This window comes from Elgaria multicarinata, chromosome 13 (genome assembly GCF_023053635.1).
Source record: "Elgaria multicarinata webbii isolate HBS135686 ecotype San Diego chromosome 13, rElgMul1.1.pri, whole genome shotgun sequence".
NCBI lineage: Eukaryota > Metazoa > Chordata > Lepidosauria > Squamata > Anguidae > Elgaria > Elgaria multicarinata.
Genome location: NC_086183.1, coordinates 10,765,113 through 10,771,304, shown reverse-complemented (window position 1 = coordinate 10,771,304; position 6,192 = coordinate 10,765,113).

Here is a 6,192-nt window from a genome sequence, read left to right as displayed (position 1 = left end):
AGAGAAAAAGCATCGAAAAACAGAATTAAAATATTTTAAATTTCCTCCTACAACCCAGTATAGTACACCTGAATTTGAAGGGTCCATTTAACTATCATTAGAACCTGAGGCTGGAAGAATCTCCAAGTGCAGAGGCAATATATCCCAGAGAGCATCTTTGAAATGGAATTTGGCCCTTGACAGAGCCGGTGCCAGACTATTTTGCACCCTAGGCAAGGTGAGCTACTTTCACACACACACCCCCCCCCAAAAATGCCAACTTTGATTTTTAAGAACATATGTTTCCTGGAAAAAATAAGAAGCACAAAACTTGAAACTGCTAAATTTATTTTAAAGTGCAAGAAATATGTCATGCCAATTATAGCAAACAAATTGGAAAGGAATGTCTATGGGTCTAAAATGCATTATTTAATAGGAATATCACGTCCAAATCATCCCCCCCAACTCACACGTGCACACACACACACTCAGCATCACTCACTCCAAACAAACACACGCATGAACACATGCATTCACTCAAAGACCCCATGCACCCCATTCACCCATACATTCTTTCTCTCTCTCTCTCTCTTCCGGGCACGTTCCGGAAGTCCGAACGTGGAACCGCCCCACCCCAGCGTCCTTGGCTTCACTTCGGCTGGGCAGGTGCGGGGCGCCATCTCGCCCGCCCAGGCCCAGCTGAGTCCTTGGGTCGGGCGGGCTCACAGCCAACGCGCTTGAGTGCTGCACTGTGCCCGGCGCCCCTCTTAGCTTGGCGCTCTAGGCGGCCGCCTGAGTGGCCTCTATTGTAGCACCGGCCCTGGCCCTTGAGCTGAAAGAGGTTTGACACTGCTGGTTTAGTGGATAGTTGAAAAGATCTCCCTTTGGCCACCGGTGACAAGCCAAAGCCTGATGCCCCCCTCCAGGTCCTGAACGCCTGGCGGTCGCCTGAGTTGCCTTCTCCTATCTCCAGCCCTGCCCAGGGCCTTTCCAACTGGTTCGCATGACCCTCAGTCTCTTCCTGTAATTTCATTGTCTTGACCGCAGTTCCATCGCATCTTTGATACTGTCATCAACAAAATCCATCACTGGATGCCCTCCCAAGTTGGGACAGATTTGTCAATGAAACAAAAAGTCTGCACCTTTGCTCTGACAGCCTCTGCAGATGCCTCGACTTCAGGGGGTCATTGATGTCAATGACCCAAAAATACAGTATCAGCAGTGGAGGTGGGGAGAGGACACCATTCTCCCAGCTGTTGTTTTGGCTGGACGTTTTCCCATCCCCTCTTTCAACAGGTCATCATCTGATTTGTCAGCTGAAATTCATGACTTCTTACCCGGGAGGGTGTCTCTGGATCATTCTGCAACAAGATGCAAGAGAGCGTTTGAGCAATAGGCGGCTTTGGGTGGCAGGGCGAGCAAATCAACATCCCTCACACTCCAGGCCTCATTGGAAGTGACGCGGGAGGCTCATGCAGCGTCTTCCGACAGAATCCGTTGCGATGTCAATGCAGACGTTTTTGAGGGGGGTGCTTCAAATGTGGGGGGCTGGAATTTCGTTCTTAGCTCTTTCCCCGTGGGCCCTTCTCCTGATCCTAAGAAGTTAATGTTTTTAATGTTCACTGTTTTTAACTTTTGTATACTGCCCAGAGAGCTTTGGCTATGGGGCGGTATATAAATGTAAATAATAATAATAATAATAATAATAATAATAATAATAATAATAATTAGAGAAGTGTTGCCCCCAACACAAAACCCATCTGTTCAAAAGTCAAATCTAATAGATTAGTAATTCCCAAATGTAGAACTCTGATACAGTGGATTTCAACATTTTCAGAATTCAAACCAAGATTGGTTACGAGCTCATTTATATTTCCTGCACCTGTCATGGTCTGTCAAACTATTCCATATCTGTGCATGCTCTGTTATTTGTTGCTGTGACCCAAGTTTCTCAACCTGGTGCCCTTGAGAAATCTTTTTTTCTCTATGTAATGTTATTTGTTTTGATCAGCCAAAAGCATTCCCCCCCCTCTCAAAATCTGACATCTCAGGACAAGAAAGAAAACCAGCTCAAAACCTCTCTAGTATCCCTATAGAATGGGCAGTATAGCAAATACATATTCTCCATCCACGCCCACCTGTAACAGACACAAAGATGGAACTTTAAGGAACCTTCTTTCCAAACAAGCTGTAGGCGTGGTTTAAGATAACAGCTGATCAGAGAAGGGTGTGAGGTGACACATGGAGTGGAAAAAGACATCACACAAAGTATGCTGCATTCCTAAGATAAACTTGGGTGATGTGCATGTGCAAAACATAGAAGATATCTTGAGATCTTGTAATAATGGAGAACCTCCATTCAAGTTTATACTGGGGTTCATCATTCAATGAGTACACGAGGAATCATGATGGGACTACTTAGTCCATCATCATTAATAAGAGGAGCCATGCTGGATCGGACCAAAGGCCGGTCTAGCCCAGCATTCTGCTCCCACAGCGGCTGACCAGATGCCTATGGGGATCCCACAAGCAGGACATGAGCACAAGAGCTTCCTCTTTCTTAAGTCTCCAGCAGCTGGTATTTAGAGGTATGCTGCCTCTGAAACTGAAGCCAGCATGAAGCCATCCTTTTTGCTTTTTATTGTGAATTGAACAAAACAGAAAACAAATGAAGAAGAAGAAGAAGAAGAAGAAGAAGAAGAAGAAGAAGAAGAAGAAGAAGAAGAAGAAGAAGAAGAAGAAACATTGCATGCATAGAAATGTCGGAGGGGGGAATTTAATCAGATACACCATTCCATATTAAAGACTGTTTCAATACAAAGTTTATCCTTATTATGACCTCCTCCCAAAAGCATGACAGACTCCTCCTCCTCCTCCTCCTCCTCCATCTCCATGAATTTGTCTTTCCCTTTGAATTCATTCCAAGCATCCCCCCTGCCATCTTGTTGCAGAAAATTCCATAAACGATTTCCATGATGTGCAAAGGCATGTGCCCATCTGTCCATCCTAAATCTCCCATCTATGAGTTTTATCGCTTTCTTCTAGTATTACGAGTGATGGAGAACATGCCTCTCCTTTATCCACTTTTCAGAATGATCCCTCTCCACCCCCACCCCCCTCTGTCCTTTGATGTGATACTTTTCCTGCTACTGGTGGAAAAACACCTGGGAGGGGCGGTTTTGATTGGGAAAACAGCTCACCGGTCTCCAGATGTTAAATCAGCCATCCCCCAACTGGGCACCCTCTAGATGTGTTGGACTACACATCCCATCATCCCCAGCCAATCTGCCCATGTCAGGCTGCCTGGGGATGATGGGAAATGCAGTATAACCCATTCTGAGGGTACCTGGTTGGGGAAGGGGAAGTTAAATTTTGGAGTGGAGGGCGCTTTTGTAAACCGCCCAGAGAGCTTTGGCTACAGGGTGGTATATAAATGTAATAAATAAATAAATCTATCTTGATTTTAGTGCACATGAATGTACATCTATGTGTGGTCTTATAACGGGCCTGTTTAGATGACACACTAAGCCATAGTTACGCTGCTAACCCTTTTGCAGTAAATGATTAGCGAGCATGTTTAAACCATGGTTATGTAGCCACCATGGTTAATGGTTCACATGACATGCTAACACATAACGTTTTGCTCAAAATGCTTAACCACCATGGCTTAGTCAGTGCAGTCTTCCATCCGGTGACCCATTTCTTCAGAAACTGAGTGGCTGCTGACCATGTTTAAGCTATTCTATATAAGAGTCACAAGATCTGTTATGAGATACGAAACATTTCCAAGAGTTCTCTCTCCCCACTTTGCAAAGTAAACTGTTCATCACTTGAGTAACACATCCTGGTTCAGAAGTTAGGGATCTACACTACTGCTTTAAAGCGCTTTATAACAGTTTTGAGAACTGTTTGGGCCCAGGACACACTGCATATACAGTTTTCAAAACGTTTTCAAAGTGCTTTTAAGCGCTTTAAAAGCAGTAGTGTAGATCCCCCTGGACAGAGAAAATTAACAGCAAATGGCGAAGAGCTTTCTTCATGTGTGCCTGTTGGAGGGTGCAAGCTCAGGCAGAGAGAGACCTTGATGAACTTGGAGGGGTTAGAGAAGTACACAAGAATAGTCACATTTTACTCTATGATACATTGGATGGGATGGCAACAGACTCAAGCTGCAATCCATTCAAAGCACACTTTCCAGGCTGGGAGCAGGCCCCACGGAACACCGTGGGAATTACTTCCCAGAAATTTATATATAATATATTGATTGCCCTGTAAAACAGTGATTCAATGAACATTGAACAAAGTGAAAAATGCATACGAGAGAAAGTAGGATGGCTGCTTGTGAATCACCCAAAAAGGGACACAAATTTGCATAACATTTGCCAATGCTTGGAGAGCTCCTTTCGAATTCTGACTGGTTCTGATCGAAACCCGGAGCGGATTCACCACTCCACTGACGTTGGAGCCTCCAGCCTCCACTGATGCAGCACAATATAATGGGATTGTACTGTAAGGCTGCAATTCTATGGGGAGTCACCTGGGAGTTAAGTCCCATTGAACACAGCATGGCATACAGCTGAATAAAAATGCAGAAGAAAGGGCTGCAAAGGAGATGATTTTTCCAGCCTGCATCAGTCCTAGACTTCCACTGGCATTACAGAGGCAATTTTATCACCCCCACCCCCCAACACACACAATCCCCACTGACACTGAGCCGGGAGTCTCCTGGCTATGTATTCAGTTTCTGCCCTATCAAAGAAATGGGCTCCTCCCACTTGGGGATTTGAGGCATGGCTTGGTTTGTTGGCATGGAACTGTAAACAGGGATGTTTTCATTCTAGATCTTTTTCTGGAAACTTGAAGGACGCAGCGTAACCTCTTCCACTTATTTTTCAAGGAAATCAGCTGCCCCTCTTTGAACTATTAGGGGGATGCTTCACCTCCCTTCTTCCTTATTGTGAGATTCTGCTGGGACTCACTGATCAACATCAGTAAATATGTACCAGCAGAAGTTGAGTAATATATGAAAAGGAGGACAGGGCTCCTGTATCTTTATTAACACTTGTATTGAAAGTGGAATTTCAGCAGGTGTCATTGGTATGCATGCAGCACCTGGTGAAATTCCCTCATCATCACAACAGTTAAAGCTGCAGGAGCTATATTAGAGCGATCAGATACAAAAGAGAGTATGACTCCTGTAGCTTTAACTGTTGTGATGAAAAGGGATTTCACCAGGTGCTGCCTGCATACAAAGGACACCTGGGGCTCATCTACACCAAGCAGGATATGCCACTATGAAAGTGGTATTATTATTATTATTATTATTATTATTATTATTATTATTATTATTTATTTATTTATTTATATAGCACAAAGTGGTATATAAAAGGCAGGAGCCACACTACTGCTTCATAGCGGTATTGAAGTGCACTGACAATTGTTGGGGCCCATTGACACATACCATAGACCACTTTCATAGTGTTGTGTCCTGCTTTGTGTAGATGTGTCAAGGGCCCCAACAGTTGTCAGTGCACTTCACTACCGCTATAAAGCAGTAGTGTAGATCCTGCAGTGCACTTCAATACCGCTATAAAGCAGTAGTGTGGCTCCTGCCTTTTATATACCGCTTTCATAGTGGAATATCCTGCTTGGTGTAGATGAGCCCCTGCTGAAATTCCCTTTTTCTATGCAACTGTTAAAGATACAGGAGCCCGGTCCTCCTTTCCGTAGGGTCACCCTAAGTAACAGGCACATCTGCTTTTTCTGAGGCTCTTTGCTATTACCTCAGTGCTCTTGCACCAGTTAAACACACTTTAGGGCTTGGCCTAAGCCATTTTGGTTCCTCAGGCAGGCTGTCGAAATGCTGACACACACCACATCAACCCACTGGGAAATTTCCCTGTACAAATGTTCTTGAATTGAATCTTTTGCAGCGCCAATATTTTGCATAACAGGTGCACTTCTGTTAATCATTCACCTCAGCTCATGATAGGGACCATTTGGGCCAGCTGGCTCTAATATGGGAATACATTTTCAGCCCTACTAAAATCTCCGCTGTGCAGGAATGGCCCATGACGTTTGGGGACTTGTGGTAGAAAAACAAAACAAAAATGAGCAAAATCCGCATGGTAGTTCTTGAGTAATGAGCCTTGGAGCTTTATCACACCAGCGTTACACTGTGCAATCACTGCGAATTGCATGCAAAGGACTCAG